This window comes from Cydia pomonella, chromosome 15 (genome assembly GCF_033807575.1).
Source record: "Cydia pomonella isolate Wapato2018A chromosome 15, ilCydPomo1, whole genome shotgun sequence".
NCBI classification, from domain to species: Eukaryota; Metazoa; Arthropoda; class Insecta; order Lepidoptera; family Tortricidae; genus Cydia; species Cydia pomonella.
In genome coordinates, this window is record NC_084717.1 from 16766260 (window position 1) to 16787157 (window position 20898).

Sequence of the window (20898 nt, forward strand, 5' to 3'; positions counted from 1 at the left end):
TATGAGGAATAGACAAAATTTCTTGAAATCTTTTATGTATGTTCTTATATTCGTGTTAATGAATGCATAAATGACAGATAACAGTAGAGGAGTAGGAAAATTTAATAAACTATCTTTATACGTATATGTGTACCTACTTGTATTTTTAGCCTACCATTTAAAACAGTTTAAATTGTGACCATTTTGGAATCCAAGATGGCACATTGGATATCGTATTCCAAGTTCTAGCGGGTGTGGATTAAAAAAAAATATAACCACTTGGAATCCAAGATGGCGAACGGTGATAATAAAATCCCATGAAATACATTACAATACATGTAAAACAATAATAGTCTACGAGACTATACGCACTTATTCTATTGCTTATTGGTAAATTTATTCAGTACTATCCTATTTACCGAACATAGAACTCAACTGTCCTATTTTTTTAACTAATAATTATTTTATTAGTTAACTAAAGTAAGTAACTAACCTGGGAGATTGAGTTTTGGTCGAAAAACCAGTTAATCAACCAAGTATTACGAACCGAAATGTTGAGAGCTGGTTTGTTAATTATGAAGATTTTTTTGTCGATAGTATTTTTGGATTTTTTTCAAAATGTCAGGGCCATGGTTTGCGCAGTCTACAGCTTACACATCCAGTATACCTCTCACGTCAAATGTGGTCGCTATGACAGTTCATTTATATATGGAGTAGCTATCATATAATATGTTCCAAGACATTTTTTGGACGCATAGCACAAATTTATTTCAAAATATAACATTTAAGTAATAAAAATACAGTAGACCGGGACGTGGACCGTGATAACCCATAACCCATCGAACGAGCGCGGTCTACACAACTTTGACACCCACCTACTTCTTCAGTTACCCGAGAACAAGATGAATGTAACTGCGTCGAAATATCGGGAGCTCGAAAACAATACAAAAGGTACTACACTTAAATCGAACGGGATATAAACCGTGATTACCTTTTATATTGTTTTTGAGCCGATATAATACTCGTACAAAAGGTAATCATGGTCCATACCCGGTCGGTTTAAGTCTAGTGATACTAACCGTGAATCATTCAAAACAGTTAAAATACATTAAAACCCACATTTATTTTTATTAAGTTCAACCAAAAGAGAGTTGAAGGAACTGTCACAGTAATCATAATTTATAGTGAGAGGTATAGTTATAAAAGTGATGATACTGAATACTCATACTATATTAACTGTGTCCAGAGACTAACTAGGCAACTTTCTGGAACTTGGTTAATGTACTGCAATGCGTCAGTCGCGTGGGACCTCAACTTATGCCGAGCCAAATGTTGCCTTCTTTCTTATGCTTATATCTGTCTCTTATGGTTACAAACTAAAGCTATGTGTGGGAGTGAGCCGGAGTATTACTAGTATACGACGGCTTAGGACGAAATGAGAACACAATACTGGTGCCATGTGGGATAGAAAATGAATGGGAAGTTAATTAATTTAGTCAACAATTTTTTTTTGTGAACAAATTTTATTTACAATAACAGTGTACATAATGGATATATACAGTGGTGTTACAATAACTAGCTTAAATTTAAAATAGGCCCTTGAGGCACTGTACCAAGGATGCTAGCGGCATTTCCTCGTTGTATCGCAATACTGATACGTTGTGCGAGGAAGCCGCCAGCTCTTCGGTCACCAGTTATATCAACCAGAGGGTCCGCGATTTCTGCAAAAAACTTGTGCGCGCTGGGGCCCCATGGACCTAGAGTTTCAAAGCCAAATTTCGTTGGGATATAATATCATTTTGACGACCGGTCTGGCCTAGTGGTTAGTGACCCTGCCTATGAAGCCGATGGTCCTGGGTTCGAATCCCGGTAGGGCATTTATTTGTGTGATGACCACAGATATTTGTTCGTGAGTCAGTGGTGTTTTCTATGTATATAAGTATGTATTTATCTACATACGTATGTATATCGTCCCCTTGTACCAATAGTACAAGCTTTGCTTAGTTTGGGGCTAGGTCGATCTGTGTAAGATTGTCCCCAAATATTTATATTTATTTATTTATTGATATGATATTACTCTTAGTGCACTCTGCAATAATTTAGGGGGTGAATATATATATTAAAAGTTACCCAGTATGACCTATAGGTCATACTGGGTAACTTTTACTATGGGACCAATCCCGAAATCGCGGAAAAAAATTGTCTGTTTCATACATTTAGGCTGTCTGACCTTGATATTTTCTATGGAAGACATAATTTTTTTTCGCAATTTCGGTATTGGTCCCATAGTAAAAGGTACTCAGTATGACCTATATATTCAGCCCCTAAATTATTGCAGGTGACTACATAAACACCCTGTATATCTAAAAGGTGCTTTGTGGTAATTCCGAAAGTGAGTAAATTTAAATAAATTGCTAATTTCTACTAAGCTAATACTAACCTTTAAATAATTTTAGATATTTTTTTGTATCTGTTTGTTTTTTTTTATTATAATTATTTTAGTTATTTTGTAATTTAACATTTAGAGACTTTATAGATCTCTAAGTATTAATAATAATTCACTTACTTTTTCTTTAAACAATAATACTTTTTGCATTAATATTTTCAATGAATTTTATTGTGCTCGTTTTTGCTTGTATGTAAATTCCATGATGACGTGTAAAAGTGCCCTTGTGGCCTATTTGCTGAATAAATGTTGAAGTTGAAGTTTAAGTAAGCTAGAAGCACTTCTAATGGTAGCAACAATAAGCAAGATGCTATAAAAAAGTTGCAGTTGTATTGCTGCTAAAGTATGCAATGCTTCTTATTTAGAAGACATTAGCTATTTTCAAAATTAACTCGCTTTCGAAGTTACCCCAATGTACCTTACTTCGTAATAAAAGTTCAAAATTCACCTACGGCCTGATTCGAACTTTAAGATGCGTCAGAAATATGCTAAAGATACGATATGGATTGGATATCGGCCCGGTTTGAAGAATGAGATACAATAACGATAAGTTCTGGTTTAGATAAGTTCTCATTTAGATATCGTTTATATGTCGTATAATTGACAGAAGCAGCTCGATTCGGGCAACCAATGTTACTTTGACATGTCGTTTAGTTATCGATCTTTTAAAGATTTTTCCAAGATCTTAAACGTGTCTTAATCATTCTTCGAATCGGGCCGAAAGTGACGTTTTTGTTTGTAGAAAGATCACTTTTTTCACTGAAATATCTAATCAATATCGTATCTTTAGCAAATGTTTGACGTATCTTAAACTTCGAATCGGGTCGAATATCTATTTGGTCGTTTGCTCCTTGTAAACCTGTAGGTCACCCGTAGCAATGCTACGGGCTACGTCGTAGAAGGCTACGTGCTACGCTTCAACTCCTTAATCGACAATTAAGCTATCTATATTTCACTGCTACGTAATGAAAGACATTAAAATACGAGTGTGGTGATGTGAGTGGTTAGTTTCGTAATTAGATCACACAAGTGTTTTAATGAATAATTATGTAAAATTATTACAAATATAGAGTCAAACCAAGCTAAGTTGTCAGCGATGTTGATAGCCGAGCCTGTGCAAGTGATAAGTAAAAAATGACAAAATCGCTGCTAACTTATCTTGGTCTGACTAAATATAATTGTTATAAGTTCTCTATTATTTGTTCAGGAATCTTATGTTACTACCGACATTGCAGCATTGAGTACACTGTTTGTAATTGACGTTTTATTTCTAATAAAGTGTTATAACGTAACGACAATCTTTTTCAGTGATGTTCGAATTTGACAGTCATTATAAAATCGTTTTTGATGTTATTATTATGCAATAATACAATTTTGACTGATAAGAAATTTCTGCTTGCAAAACAAATATAATAATCATGAGAATGAGAGAGTAATATTAAGAAACGAATATCAAATAAAATGAAGATATTTAACAATTTTGATTTGACAATCGTGCTTTTTTTTTTACTAGCCGATGGATAATATCATAGCAATATCTAAACAAAAACAGAACCTTAAACTCTGAATTCATTTACATAATCTTCTCAAACCATGTTTAAGTATAAATTTGTAATGTCAGAAATATGAATTGTGTAACCTTACGTCCCACGTTTCGCCTACAGTTTTCATTGTGTTGTGTTTTACTTGTGTATAAAGTAATATTGTTAGACTTAAGTATTAAAGTAGATTAATTATAAATACTTTCATTACGTTGACTCTTGGAAATGGTACTTCCATTTTGTATGATTTAAGAGGGACGATGTATAGCTTTGCTTTAATAAAGATGGGTCTCAACAACCGATTGAAAATATTCGACAGACAATATACAGTGTGTCCCTAGCCATTGGACAAAGCCGAAATGTACCTATGTATTAGGGTATTTACAACCAGTGTACAAAGTATCATAACAACCGTTGTAGCGGTTTCGAAGAAATTAACAAATTACCATTTTTTACTTTGGAGCAGCCTGTATGCGTTAGTAGCTCCTAAGGTAATATCCTAAAAGAATAGTATAGAACCTTCTTCGACCTTTTTGATTATCTTTTTTATTTATGACACTAATAAAGCTTCTGACTTTTGAAAAATGTCATCATTATCAAACATCGAACAAATTGTCAAAAACACTGCCAAAGATTAACACAGTGTGTTTCTTTTTGTTGTCGATTATTGCAAATAACTTTTGTTCGACAATTTTTTTTTTTAATCTTTTGATCTAATTAAAAAAATATTAACGTCAGAGAATTCCTGAGAAGTAACCCTATGTGGGATTTCAGGGTTTGTCCAATGGCTAAGGTCACCCTGTATAATAGTAGCACACCTATATGATCTCTTCAAAAAATTGCGCAAGCATTGAACCAGTAATTCTTGGTAAATCGAAACAGCATAATCACACCTACTCAATAACTAACCATAATATAATAGTACATTATGATACAAGTGTGCTAAGTTGGTCATTACACACGAGGCGATATTGTGCGCGTGAGCTGTAAGCGAAAAAAACACGTGACAGTTACTCCATACAAAAAATCCGACAAGTGCTAGTTGGACTCGCCCACCGAGGGTTCTGTACTTTTCAGGAATTGTTTTTATAGCGGCAACAGACATACATAATCTGTGAAAATTTCAACTGTCTAGCTATCACAGTTCATAAGATACAGCCTAGTGACAGACGGACAGACGGACGGACAGCGGAGTCTTAGTTATAAGGTCCCGTTTTACTCTTTGGGCACGGAACCCTAAAAATGAACCGTCATAATGACCAAATTCGACGCGACAGGTACAGAAAATCACCGCGAAACTTCTTGTTACCGAACGCCTGAGATAGAACGGTAAAACGACTTCAGTTAGATATCGATCTTGACAACCAGCCCGCGTAGCCAACGTGCATATCGTTTACGCTCCGTGGCGAACGAAACGCAACTGTCACAGTCGCACTAATATGGAAGAGTGATAGAGAGAGACGACTACGCTACGCTACGGAGCGTTAACGATTGTAACGTTGGCTACGCGGCCTATCTGGCCTAGTGGGAGTAGTGGGTAGTGACCCTGCCTATGAAACCGATGGTCGCGGGTTCAAATCCTGGTAAGGGCATTTATTCGCGTGATGAGCACGGATATTTGTTCGTGAGTCACGAGTGTTTTCTATGTATGTAAGTATTTATAAATATGTATATATTGTATATATCATTGTCTAAGTACCTACAACACAAGCCTTGAGCTAGCTGTGGGACTTAGTCAATTTGTGTAATAATGTCCTATAATATTTATTTATATCGATCTGATATCAGTGTACGTTCTAATAGGTTTTGTTAAATTTAATTAATTTTGTCGCACCTTTCATCTTTATTGAACGAAGCGTAGCGAAGGTTTACGTTTAGACTCGGGCAATCTGCTTCCGTATGTCCGGATGTTTCTACAGGTCGCAATTCTCAACCGATTCCATCAAATTATGAATTATGTGACCAGATTCCATGTTTTTTTCTCGATCCAGATTTTAAAAATTCTTCAAAATGTGCAAGTTGGCATAAAGGACTTAAACACCAATAGCGACTATAGCTCTTAAGATCATTGTGAGTTCACTGTCATAATGACTGAACGAAATAAGTGTTTTTCACTTTTACAGGTTTAAAACCTCACTTTTACAGGCTTAGCTCGAGGTCTACCGCTCACAGAGCCACCAGAATATTTTATATTTTTTTTATGTTAGGCCGCAAACGAGCAGACGAACCGCCTGATGGGAAGCAGTCATCGCCGCCCATGGACATAAGCAACATCGGAAGAGCCACTTATGCGTTGCCAACCTTTGAGAATCCTAAATACCTGCTTCTTGAAGAACCCCATGTCATAGCGCAAGGGAAACACCTCAGAAGGTAGCTCATTCCACAACTTGTACGTTCTGGGCAAAAACGAGCGAGATGCCCGCTTGTTCTTGGTTTGCCAAGTGTCGAGAAAGTAAGGATGAACTTTGTTTCTTTGGCGGGCGGTGCGGTGATAAAAAAGGGCCGGTGGCACCAATTCAAAAAGTTCTTCAGAACATTCCCCATTGTACAGACGGTAGAACAGGCACAGACACTCCATCCAACTGCCCGACGTTGGATGGAGTCAAGTGGAAAAAGTTGGTATTTCGGTGCTCCAGACCAGAGGTGAGAACAGTACATTTAATGATACGAATACAAAGTACATTATTACAGAATTTGGGAAATAGGGAAATTTATATTAGTCTAAACGCATCTCTGTCGCAATTATCGGTGCGAGCGAGACGCAAGTCCGGATAGATCTGATGAGCTTTTAATTTGATCCAATTCAACCATATTTTAAAGAGCCGTAACCCCCATCGACCGTTTTTACCCTTCCCAAACGGTCAAACGAATTTAAACTGTGTTCCACAGAAATAGAGTTTATTTGCTGAAGTTATATATTAAGTCGAAAGCACTCGGAGGTTGTCGGGATTTGATCGTTCCTTGTGAATTAGCTGTCATATATCATGTAGTTAAAAGTGAAATTGAAACGTATTCCTATAGAATTACAGTCCTTATTGGATTACTTTAGTCGAATACGTGGTAAGTACAGATTAGCTGCGTTGTTCTAAGAAAATTGGATCGTTGTTTTAATGGATTTTCTTTTACATTCTTTTTAATTCTACTTAACGCGTCATCAATTACTTTAGAAATGTCTTACGCTCGGATTAGAATCGATTTTTCCCTATGAAAGCCTATTCGAACTATTAAAATCTTAATATGATATTCATTTGACCTTACTTATAGTCCTCCTTGTTTGTGTAATAATATTAATCAGTTGTTGAAGAGCAGGTAAAACGGATTATAATAACGGTACCAATCATAAGATATTTAAAGGGGGTTTAGACTAGCGTACTTTTCTGCGCGTATACGGTCGTTTTGGAGTTACGACCTTACATGCGCGTTACATTTCCTACATTTGGTCTATACGAGCGTACAAGCGCGTACGCATACGCTAGTCTGGAACTTACAGGTTGTTTATTTAGTCACCTGCAATAATTTACGGGCTGAATACATAGGTCATGCTGTAAATTATTGTAGGTGACTAAATAAACATCCTGTATTTTGGCTATCCGTTGTATATGTGTAATCAAATCATGCAAGTTAAATTTGATTCAGTTCCCTGTTTCCGATGAACCTGAAAATCAGCATACATACGTCAGTCGACAGCAATACAAATACGTCGGTGGCAATGCAATAATATGGTGCCATAAAGCTGATCTGATGATGGAGACAAGAGGTGACCAAAGGAACTCTGTGATAAAACAACGCAACCTAAGTGTGTTTGGGGTTGTTAGAATTTTCTCGATGAGTATTAGTTGTCTGTAGAAATAAAGGTACACTCAGCCATAAAAGCTTGTACCAAAAATTCAAGTTTTGGCAAATATGTTTTGATATTTCACCGGGAACAGCAAAATTTCTACCGCGTTGCGCGTTAAAAGTTCAATGTTATTCGTCTTATTGTTTTAGACGTGTTAAATGAACGATAATGCAATTGATTTCAATGATTAACAAATTAAGACGTATTTTTTTCTCCACTCATGGACAGTATGGCGCCATTTATTTTAAACGAACAGAATACATTATAGCAAGCATTAATTTTGAAGTAAATGATAATAATATTTAAAGAAATATATAACAATACTGTCTTACGTCATAATTTTATCGATATCAACTTACTTTTTAGGGTTCCGTACCTCAAAAGGAGAAAACGGAACCCTACCACTTTGTTATCCGTCCGTCTGTCCGTCAAGACTCTTTATCTCGGAAACGCGTGAAGGTAACGAGTTAAAATTATAACTATATACTCAAGTCTATTGTCCCTTAAAGAGGTAAAAAAATCATACGTCTGAGTTAACGTAAAAAAAAAATATGTTGACCTAGAACTATGAAATTTGGCAGTAATATTGTCTTACACTACAAATACAGCAAAAAACTGAAAACTATAAAAAAATATAAAGAAAAAAAAATCTACGGAACCCTCGGTGGGAGAGTTGGACTCGTACTTATGCGTATTTTTTAAACATCAAACCAAATTGCACCTTATCAAACGGGCTATGCCTGATACCTAAATAAAACGATTTTTTTTTAATACTACGTCGGTGGCAAACAAGCATACGGCCCGCCTGATGGTAAGCAGTCTCCGTAGCCTATGTACGCCTGCAACTCCAGAGGAGTTACATGCGCGTTGCCGACCATAAACGATACTAAACATCAGAAAATGTAAAATTGTAAATCCTTATAATGAGTTTTACACCAATCTGGCATTGTTACAAACCCCGGCGCTACCCTCTGAATTACATTAAGGGATGAAATATGTCCCGGGAAATATGTTTCCCCGCGCCCGGCCGGTCGAGCTATAATCTGTTCTGTAGGGCTAAGATGATCGGCTCTTTATCATTTGTCACCATGCCTGTCTCATTCTAACAAGTATGTAAGTGCGAAAGCGACGAATGACATGACAGGTGATAAAAATGCGAACATGATACCGCTGCTTAAGCTATAGCTCGTTCTGCGGTGGCAGCATGGTTCCATTTTTATCACTTGTCACTATGACCGTCACTTTCGCGCTTACATATCTGTTAAAACGTGACAGGCATGCTGAAGTGCCGACCATCTTAGCCCTACTACCCTGGTTACTACAGTCCGTTTTTTTCAATAGAAAGAAGGTAAGCGTTTGATATTTTTATAGTCGAACTACTTATTTTTTTACACGATACGATGTGCTGATATTTCGTGAAACGGAGAAATCCCTTGCAAGAGTCATGGGGCCCGACATCGGCATCGCTTCCGATCGTTAGCCGTCCGAAGGCAGGATGAGTTTAATAAGCCCTTTTCACTGTGACAACACAAAATGAATATATTTACATGACCTTATTGTCGCTATCTTAAAGGCATGTAAACATATTTTTGTAATATTGCCCTGTAAAGATGTGAACTCGACTGTACGGAATGGCATAGAAATCAAATTCCTCGCCTGTATTAATTATATTTATAATAAATCCTACGCATTGCAGGATGACGTCGCATCGCGATCGGTACGATCCGGCGTTCATTCATGCCCTGTCGCGAGTCGTAATCGGATCGCTAGGCGAGAGAGAGAACGCGTGCTTTCATTTTCAGGATACGTAGACGCAACTGTCTCTGTCGCATTAATATGGAAGAGTGATAGAGAGAGATAGCTACACTACTCTACGGAGCGTGAACGATTGGCATCTTGTCTACGCACCAAGATCCCGTTTTTGAAGCCAAAGTGCAACTATGGTAGAAATTCTCCCTTTTGGGTATGTCAAAGACCGTCAAGTAGATTTGACAGCTTATAACCTACATTGTTTTACATTTCATCCGACGTTTCAGCCAGGTCTACGGCACGACATTCAACATTAAAAAAAACTAAGCTAAGCTTCGGGACCAGTGATTCAGATGTTGAAACCAAGGGATCTATCTTCGGACCAGTGGGTGAATATTGTCAGTTGTATGTCGTGCCGTAGACAAGAAACATTAAGCAAAAATGGGTAGATCAAAAACGTCGGATAAAAGGTAAAATAATGAAAATTAATCGGGTTAATGACATTAAATATGAGCGCGGATAGGTAAACTGTTTCTATTGGTTCTTAACAAACACATCTCTAACTATGCATCCTCGCACATCACTGATGGAAATGCAGGCAAAAACAATAATTTCTCAAATTTAAATATAACTACAGTACGCGATGCGAAGCTTGACAGCCCGATTCGAAGAATGAGATACGATAACGATAAGTTCTGGTTTAGATAGGTTCTCATTTAGATATCGTTCATATGTCGTTTAATTGACAGAAGCAGCTCGATTAGAAATATCGTAGTTAGATCTTATTGGGATCACAGCGGAATCGAAATAAACGTCAATTTTGACATGTCATTTAGTTTGACGACCGATCTGGCCTAGTCGGTGACCCTGCCTATGAAGCCGATGGTTCCGGGTTCAAATCCTGGTACGGGCATTTATTTGTGTGATGAGCATGGATATTTGTTCCTGAGTCATGGGTGTTTTCTATGTATTTAAGTATTTATAAATATTTACATATGATATATATCGTTGTCCAAGTACCCTCAACACAAGCATTATTGAGCTTACTGTGGGACTTAGTCAATTTGTGTAATAATGTCCTATAATATTTATTATTATTATTAGTTATCGATCTTTTAAAGATCTTAAACGTGTCTTAATCATTTTTCAAATCGGGCCGTAAGTCCATATAAAAATCTTTAAACTTGTGGGAAATTTCATGAGATTTCCCTTAGAACTGAAAGAAATGTGTGCATAACAGTATACTTAACAAAATATTTTGTTCCTATTACACAAAAAATGAGACTTGCGTATTATGTTACATGCGCGTTGCAAAATCAATTTTAGAATATTGAGCAAAAATTATTTATTAATTCGAATTATTTTTTCAGGCTGTGATGCTTCCCAGGCGTATTACAAGTAACAAAACACAACCATTTTGAAAGTACACTAAAAACGGGTAATTTAAATCTAAAAAAGTTTATCCATCCATCCATCCATCCATCCATCCATTCCATCCATTTTTCCATTTGTTATCCTTCTAAACTTTTAGAGTATGTTTCGAACTACGCTCCGTCAATCTAGGTCGCATATCCGCGCTCGGCCATTCGTTGGCGGCCGGCGATCCTCGGCGGCAACGCGCGTGCGCGGCACTTCGCGCGCCCTCGGTAAAGATCGGTGCGCGGACCGTAGGGCTGCCACCGGAAATACTGTTCACTGTCTTAATGAGATTACTGTTTTTGTGACACCATAGAGAAATAAGTACGCTTAGAGTGCTCACCCCATACATAGACTAGTGGCTCTGTCAGTTGTAGACCTCGCGATAAGCTTAGAAATTAAATGTAAAAAACACATTGTTTGTTCAGTCATTATCACAGTGAACTCACAATGGTCTTAAGCGCCATAGACGCTATTGGCGCTTAAATCCTTAATACAAATTTCCGCATTTTGAAAAAAAAAATCTGAATCGACAACAGATTCTATTTAATCACGAAATCTGGATACAAAATTTCATGAGAATCGGTAAAGAATTGTGACCTGCAGAGGAGAACATCCGGACATACGAAAGCAGATTGCCCGAGTCAAAACGGAGACCTTCGCTAACGCTTCGGTCAGGATTTAAGCGCCATAGACGCTATTGGCGCTTAAATCCTTAATACAAAGTTTTAAGCGAGTTTAAAGCTTATCCATAATACATGTTATCATGCCTCCCATACTAATTATTATTTATTAAATAAGGATACTGATGTATGAAGTAAGCAGTGTAAGCTTACCTAGTCATTTCTCTATGGTGACACATTGGAATTATAGGATAGAAATATAGATGCGGATGGCCGTAAAGGGTAACATTGCCTACCCAAAACCTACCGAAGATAATCTATTATTTTTAAACTAAACTGCTTAGAAGAAAATTATGCTTAAGATTGTTTTTTTAATAATGTGAACAATTTTTTCAAATTGTAATTTAAAAAAATCAAACTTAATTACATCATTTTCTTCGAAGCAGTTAATTTTTTTTATTAGGTTGTTAATTATTTAATATTTATACTTCTTATTGATAAATGTGAAATTGTTACAAATGTTTGATTGGTTGAAATTAACATAATGATTTTCTTAGTTATTTTTTTAGGAATTATTGGGTACACAAGTAACATTAAAAAAAACTTTGCAAATTATATTATGCATTACCAATATCAGATGTAATTTTTTTTGTAAAGGCATCAAGTTTCAAAAACTAATAAACTGAAATAGATGTCATATACTTAAGAAAAAGTGACCAAGATTTTAGCTTATAATTTAAGTACATATATATAATAGTGTGACTACTTAGAAAACACAAATCAAAATATTTAATCAAATAATTTGATTTGTTCCCAATGTTAACAACTAATAGTTAAAAGAACAAATACTAATCAAATCATTCATTTTTCACCAATACAAAGAAAACCATTCAAACCCAATATTTCTCCCGTTAGGCAGCCCTAGCGCTTGCGCGGAGTCCGCGGTCGATCGCTGGCTCAGTCGCGCCCCAGCCGTGGCCGCGCCCGAACCGACCGGCTTCTTCGTATGAGGCGCCCGCGCTAGCGTCGGCATGGCCCACGCCGGCGCCTAGCGGGCAGGTAAAGTGCCAACCCTGACGGACCCGTGGAGTCAGTGAAGTGAAGTGCTCTGTCTATGTGTATGGCGCCGCATTGATCGCGTGCCCGGGAGTTTTGGTTCCTCGGAAAGCTAACCGTGTATCTGTTAAACTCTTAAGCCCTCCTCTCAATCCTCTTCTAAATCTTGTCAGTGTTCCTTCTATACCCTCAACCTTCTTCTAAATCTTTTCTGGCTATGCTTGTAATCCAATTATATACATTTTCAGGGTTCAAGAGTCTGTATTGTATACACGGTTAGCTGACCAAACTATACCTATATGAAACACGCACAAAGACGTTATTTTTTTGTTACATTTGATCTGTAAAACAGCATTATTTTGGCTAGCCCAGCTCCGAACACGAATTACGACGCATTGTCGTTACGCGCCGCAGGATTTTCACTACATTGCGGGAAAACCATGCTATCGGCTACGACGTAGCGTTACGAGTGTAGCGTAGCAGTGAAAGATTCTTGGGTATGGTATCTCTAATACTTATAGACGTGTTAAAAGGTAGTAAGTACAACTCAATTACTAATGTGTTCCAGGCTGCATATTTCCGAATTTACAGAAATAATCTAACGTGATTTTACCAAAATATTAAGTGCTTGTCTAATAGACACCTTTTATCTGATTTCGTCATATGGCGTTATTCATAACGTTTGTCAAATAACAAACCGTTGATAATTGTTTGTCCCTATCCAACGTTTTGACATTTCTGTTTGATAGAAAGAGACAACATTTATAACAGGCTGCTATTTTTTATGAATACGGTACTGTAATGTAATTTAAACCATATTTAATTTGGCTGTTCCAAATGTAGTTTTTCCTTTTTTCGTTCGATTTCAAAACAAATGAAATTCACCATATTTCTTCACTATTGATTTCAAATTCAAATGTCATTTGTTTGTATGGTGAGCCTTAGTTTAGTTTCGTTTATTTTAGTTTATTTATCTCATATACATATACAATTAGTACACAGTAAAAATATAGGTACTTACATTTCAGATTGTACTACTTAACGTATAATGATATTTTTTTGTAATAATAACTAGGTTAATATAAGAATTAGGTTCGAACATCAGTACATACATTAAAATTAAAATACAACAAAACATAACAAATAACAAATGAAAGAGCAAAAACGGCAAAATGTTACAATAGTAAAAAATGTGAAAATAAAACAATACAAAAAAAAAGTCAGTCGAATTGAGAACCTCCTTTTTTGAAGTCGGTTAAAAATATCAGTACTACAAAGTAACTCAGGAGGTTGAGTACTTTTACACTTAAATAACTAGTTACTTGGTAAAGCTATTTGGTTAAAAAAAAAATTACACAACTACCAAAAAAGATAATTCCCTAGTGTATAGTGCATAAGGCTCTGAACAACATCCAGTTGGATGTTTAATAGTTAAAAAATATCTTGATCTTATATGTTACGTACTTATACTCCATATGTAATTAATAAGTAACAACATAATGTAAGGGAATAATAATTTCCTATTATTATTAGTATATCCCATAGCCCAGTATTTAATCCATCGCTTTCACCCAAAAGCCTAGTTTCATTTTCGATGGGTGCGTCCCATGTCCTATGACACGGGCAAGGGTAACATCCGCTCGGTGTACCCCTTACATCTCATTAAATTGTCCAAAGGGCATCTACGTGTTGGCTTCGGCTCCGCGCACGCCTCCCAAATGTACCGTGATGGATAATGCCCTAGGAATAACTAAACAAACTGTAATTTTTACTTACCTTCTTCTTCTTCCTCGCGTTGGTTGTCCCGGCATTTTGCCACGGCTCATGGGAGCCTGGGGTCCGCTTGACAACTAGACCCAAGATTTGGCGTAGGCACTAGTTTTTATGAAAGCGACTGCCATCTGACCTTCCAACCCAGACGGTAAACTAGGCCTTGTTGGGATTAGTCCGGTTGCCTCACGATGTTTTCCTTCACCGAAAAGCGACTGGTAAATACAAAATGATCTTTCGTACATAAGTTCCGAAAAACTCATTGGTCATTTTTATTTACCAAAGCCCTTAGAGCATTTAACAACTCGAGACGCTTTGTTTGTCATTTTATGTACAAAACAGTCTGCCGATTTTTGCTGTGGGAGAGAGGCACATCAAATGTATGGTTATTTGTATAGTCCCCATTAGATATAATAATAATAATAATAAAATTCTTTATTGTGCACTACTAAAGAAAAACTAACTTAACACCCATTCTTGCATGTTAAGGCAGATTGTTAGGGTCGGCAACGCGCATGTAACTTCTCTGGAGTTGCAGGCGTCCATAGGTCCAGTAACCGCTTAATGTAGAGCCGGAAAATGTAGAGAACGATTCTGACATTCTTATGCAAGATTTTTCGCCTACAGTGCAGTTGTCCATATCGCCAAATTTTAGGAGTAGCTCCCGTCAGCACGACGGAGTTATTTACCTCGATTTCTGACATTCTTATGCAAGATTTTTCGCCTACAGTGCAGTTGACCATATCGCCAAATTTTAGGAGTAGCTCCCGTCAGCACGACGGAGTTATTTACCTCGATTTCTGACATTCTTATGCAAGATTTTTCGCCTACAGTGCAGTTGACCATATCGCCAACTTTTAGGAGTAGCCCCCGTCAGCACGACGGAGTTATTTACCTCGATTTCTGACATTCTTATGCAAGATTTTTCGCCTACAGTGCAGTTGTCCATTTCGCACAAATTTTAGGAGTAGCTCCCGTCAGCACGACGGAGTTATATACCTCGATTTCTGACATTCGTATGCAAGATTTTTCGCCTACAGTGCAGTTGTCCATATCGCCAAATTTTAGGAGTAGCTCCCGTCAGCACGACGGAGTTATTTACCTCGATTTCTGACATTCTTATGCAAGATTTTTCGCCTACAGTGCAGTTGTCCATTTCGCACAAATTTTAGGAGTAGCCCCCGTCAGCACGACGGAGTTATTTACCTAAAACTCTCAAATCTGAGAAGGGGCTCAGCTGGTATATCCTCATAAACAACGCCTGCATGCAGACTGAATACATGGATTTCTTTTATTTTGTGACACCTTCTCATAACTGTGTTCTATGAAAATAAATTCTTTGAATCTTTAAAACTACCTACTACCTACCTTACCTACCTACTACCTTACCTACCGTACTTACTTACCTTATAAACTAAGGACCTACCGTGTCCAAATTCTTGGGATTAGCTTGATAATCGGACCCAAAGCTTTGGGATGTTATTTTGAAATAGTAAAGTATTCTGACGGCATACTTAGCAGATCTAAACATCTGTCTCGGCCCGTGATCCGCTTTTCATTGATACTCGTCTGTGACGTCATTTATTTGGCACTTGATACAATCTTCCATTCATAAACATAGTCATGCGTTTGTGACGCTTTAGTACTTATGAGAAATTATATATGAGGCCAAACTGATTTCAAACTGGTTGGACTACGAAATAAATAATAAATAAATAGTATGGGACAATTTTACAAAAATAGACATAAGGCCCGATTCGAAGAATGATTAAGACACGTTTAAGATCTTGGAAAAATCTTTAAATGATCGATGACTAAACAACATGTCAAAATTGATGTTTATTTCGATTCTGAAAATAAGATCTATTTACGATATTTCTAACGTCAAAGTAACATTGACCGCCCGAATCGAGCTGCTTCTGTCAATTATACGACATACAAACGATATCTAAATGAGAACTTATCTAAACTAGAACTTATCGTTATCGTATCTAATTCTTCGAATCGGGCAGCTAGTCGCACATTAAGCTAAATACGGCTTGTGTTGTAGGCACTTGACGACGATATTATATAACAGATAGATAAATACCTAAATACATACATAACATCCATAGCTCAGGAACAAATACAGGGAGATTTTTTGAGTTACCTGCAATAAACCTATTTTAAAACCGGTTTTTATGATAACAGGTCGCTCTTTAGCGATAAGACCGCATGTTGTCTGGCCTCTACATTTAATCAATTGTTTCTTTTCTTGTATCTTTTTACTGAGGTGTGTTAATAAAGAGTATATAAAATTTCTATTAAGTTCTTGTCTGATTAACCGGTTTAGAACAATAAAAACCGGTTTCTTCCTATGTCGGTGTCTTTGTTTACGCGGAACACCACCAGGCCTGCCAGCCATCTCGTCGCTCGTCTAAAACGGTTAATTTAGGTTACAATAAAGTTCTTAAAACGTTCGCGTTCTTATGAAAGTTCGGAGTAAAACCGAAATAAGGCGGTACCTATTTAACGTTATTTTTAAACCGGTTCCGCGCTTTGCTCAGTGGAAACTTAAGGCAGCGTTTAACCAGTCTGTAGCTGTTGCTTTACGTCTAGTTTGACACTGCCCTGACACTGACATAGCTAGCGTGTGTGTAACTTACTTTATATGCATCTCGCTTGTACTGGCATATATACTATAAAATAGATGTATGTAAAAGTATGTTATGCAGACGCTAGCGAATATGTCAGTGTCAACCTCGTAAGGTAAGGCTACTGATCTCATGCAGTTAACGATGATTCACGTTAGAATGGTCCGGGTCCGGTCTGGTCCGACACTTCGTTTTCTATAGAAAACATCACATGATCACCGATCACCCGTCATAGAAAACGACCTGGACCTGCCGCGAAAACCGAAATTTGCAAATTGCGGGGATCTTTCTCTTTTACTCTCACTAACACGTAATTAGAGTGACAGAGAATAATGCCCGCAATTGACGAACTTCGATTTTCGCGGTTATAGCCCTGGAACGTCCTAACGTGTAAGTCATCCTTGGAAGTCTCAACGGTAGACGTATAGTTAGTGTGTATTGGCATTAAATGCAAAATGTATCAATTTCGCAAGCAAGATTCAAGACAATGATTCTTTAAGTGGTCTCGTCCTTGTAATTACTATCGTTAATGGTTTAATTGGTATTGGTAATCGTCATGACAGCTCGATTGGACGATGATAGTAATTATTGGTTATAATTGTTAATAGAATCACAAATCATTGTTGGTGAGATGATCGTAACGATGCTTGATATAAGATTTGTTTGAAGTCAAATTATTGGAACGAAGTTCCTTATCGGACGATTGGCAGGTTCCTTATCGGAGGGCTGGGCTTGAAGGATTTAACAACTGGAGTCGCGTTTAAGAGCTTATCTTTCTGTCGAAAAGCTGGGCCAATGCAATGGTCATATGTATTGTATGGACAGATGTTTACCTGACATGGCTATTTGTACGTTACGTACAAATAGCTATTCATTTGACGCGCCCCTCCCCCGCAAAAATCGGCAGACTCTTTTGTACAGAAAATTACCGACAAGGCGTCTCCAGTTGTTAAATCCTCCAAGGGGCTAGGTGATAAAAGTTTTAGATTTTTCCGTCAGTGTTTTCTTTTGTTTTTTCGAGAATAAGTTGCCTAATTTCACCGACTTATGTATATCCTATAGGGCGCAGTTGGCAAACGGCCGCTTAAAAATAGCTGGTATCAAGTGACGGTCCGGGTTCTATCCCCGGAAGTATATGCAGATGTTACGTATTGTATTTTTTTGCACTTGAATTTCATATTTGAATTTTGATTGACTAAGTGAGTGAGAAGCTTGAGCGAAGCGTATCAGTTTCAGCTTGTACAATAATATTTTCGTCTGTTTAGTTGTTGCCTGTAAGTCGTATTTCTGAACTTATTTGCGAATAAAATATTAAATATAAACTATTATTTTGTCGATTAAGTTTTTTTTTTGTATTTGTTAATTCATAATATATTACGTTTATCAATAATAATATACTTCATTCCAACCGAGTGTTCCACGGCTATCACACACTTTTTGTATTAATTACGTGCTTATAGATCGTGTCATCTTGCAATGTGAGTTTCGTTAAAATCGTTTTGTAATAAAACAGATCACACTTTGATTTGTTTTTTTTTTTTTATTATTATTTTAAACCTTATTGCACATAAAAAAGAGTACAACAAGCGGACTTAATGCCAATAGGCATTCTCTACCAGTCAACCATAAGGCAAAACAGAAAAACTTCAAGGTGGGTGCAGTGAGAATTAAACAAAAAAAACCGTAACTTTTGAGCGAAATAAAATTTCTAATATTTTTTATGATATGTTTTTAAATTTAGAATCGGCTCCTACCTTATTGAGTATAATAACGATGCAACATAAATATTTTCCGATGCGTTTGTAAGTAATTTTCCATCCGGCAGACATCCATTGGATGAGTTTAACCCAGTAACCCATTTAAGCTCCCTTCAGAGGAATCACTTCCTCTCGCTGAAGACGCCGAACTTAATACTGACACGTAATTTCCACCACTCAAGTCCGAAGTAACAGAGTTGGATCTTCAGTCATCGACAAATTATAAATTTTTGACTATAAACGCATACAGTGGCGCCGTAGGTACAGACATATCCAGCATTCAGCCACGAATGAAAATTATGTAAAAACATTTTAAACGGCTATTAAAATAATCAAATTTAATATATTAAAGAAACAATAAAAATAAATTATAAGATCCAGTATTTTAAAAATAAAACTTATTTTTACCGTCTTGGTGCGCATCAATTAGTGACACAATTTAAAAAAAAAACTATTACTCCCTAGAGTTATATTTTTTTTTCACCATCCCTAACTCCCGCGGGAACAATACATGCCTTTACCCTTTAATATACGTACATGAAATAAGATCTTTTTCGAGCAAATGTGATGAAAACAAACATATCTACGTTGGAAGAGGTAAACGTGTGTAAAAAGTGTAAAAACTAGTTTGATAAAAATCAACAACTATATAATACAGTATGTATCTGTACCCCTAGATTAATTTATTCGATGGCGTAACGTGACGTATGCATTTCCGTTAATTCTCATTTTGTATGTTTTTTGAGTTTCCAAAACGTTCCGCTTGACGCGTTGTTTCTAAATCCCATGCTAAATGAGACTTAACGCAAACGCGTGCGTCACGTTTCGCTATCGAATAAATTTACACTAGGGGTACTCTGAACGTAAAGCAAGTACCTACACTCGTTAATGTTTAGGGCATACTGAGCAACTTTTACTATTGGACCAACCCTGAAGTCGCGAAAAAAAAATGGCTGTTTCATACGTTTTGCTGGTCTGATGTTGAAATTTTCTATGGGACCGTCAATTTTTAGGGTTCCGTAGCCAAATGGCATAAAACGGAACCCTTATAGTTTTTAGGGTTCCGTAGCCAAATGGCATAAAACGGAACCCTTATAGTTTCGCCATGTCCGTCTGTCTGTCTGTCTGTCTGTCTGTCTGTCTGTCTGTCTGTCTGTCCGAGGCTTTGCTCCGTGGTCGTTAGTGCTAGAAAGCTGAAATTTGGCATAGATATATAAATCAATAAAGCCGACAAAGTCGTACAATAAAATCTAAATATTTAATTTTTTTTAGGGTACCTCCCCTACACGTAAAGTGGGGGTGAATTATTTTTTTCGCTTCAACCCTAGAGTGTGGGGTATCGCTGGAAAGGTCTTTCAAAACTAATAGGGGTTTTCAAGAAACATTTTTTGATAAAGTGAATATATTCGGAGATAATCGCTCCGAAAGAATAAAAAAATGTGTCCCCCCCCCTCTAACTTTTGAACCATGGGTCCAAAAAATATGAAAAAAATCGTGGAAGTAGAACTTAAGAAAGACATTAAATGAAAACTATAGCGGACATGATCAGTTTAGCTGTTTTTGAGTTATCGCAAAAAGTTTTCCCTTCATAGTAAAAAGACTTACTTTAATTAGGTACTGATTATGCAAATTTGCCTATTTGTTTAACTCGGGTGAAAGGTACCGTTTCATCCCTTGGTTAACAATTTACTAAACTTTAAGCTCCAGTTTAGCTTAATGTGACGGAAGAGTAACTACGGAACCCTACACTGAGCGTGGCCCGACATGCTCTTGGCCGGTTATTTTTCGTGATTTCGAGATTGGTCTCAATAGTAAAAGTTGCTCAGTATGTCCTAAACGCTAACGGGTTTGAGGGATTGCTTTACGTTCAGATACATACTGTATGCTATGCAGTGTGAAAGCTAACCACTGAGGTGTTCTACACGAAGTCGCGTTGCCCCAGGGAATGAGGGGAAGGGAGAACAGGAAGGTGGCGAATTAGGGCCAGCAACAGGTTTCCGATTTGTACATTATTGACTCCCCGTTATCGATGTCATTATCCGTAGGGTCACGTTTTACTACCTCTGATACATGGATGTTAAGGGCCAATC

At 37.0% G+C, this 20898-nt stretch overlaps 1 protein-coding gene and 1 long non-coding RNA gene across 3 annotated transcripts in view; one reads left to right on the forward strand and one right to left on the reverse strand.

The window, feature by feature from the left end:
• The window catches only part of LOC133526022 (uncharacterized), a 577119-nt gene that overhangs the window by 111107 nt on the left and 445114 nt on the right, over positions 1-20898 (reverse strand). The window lies entirely within an intron of this gene.
• The window catches only part of LOC133526017 (regulator of G-protein signaling 20), a 42581-nt gene continuing 34223 nt past the window's right edge, over positions 12541-20898 (forward strand). The window contains exon 1 of one of the 2 annotated variants that reach the window (XM_061862491.1): positions 12541-12651. The gene's annotated coding sequence lies outside the window, so the exon portion shown is untranslated. The remainder of the gene's footprint in view (positions 12652-20898) is intronic. The other variant, XM_061862490.1, reaches the window with a different exon arrangement.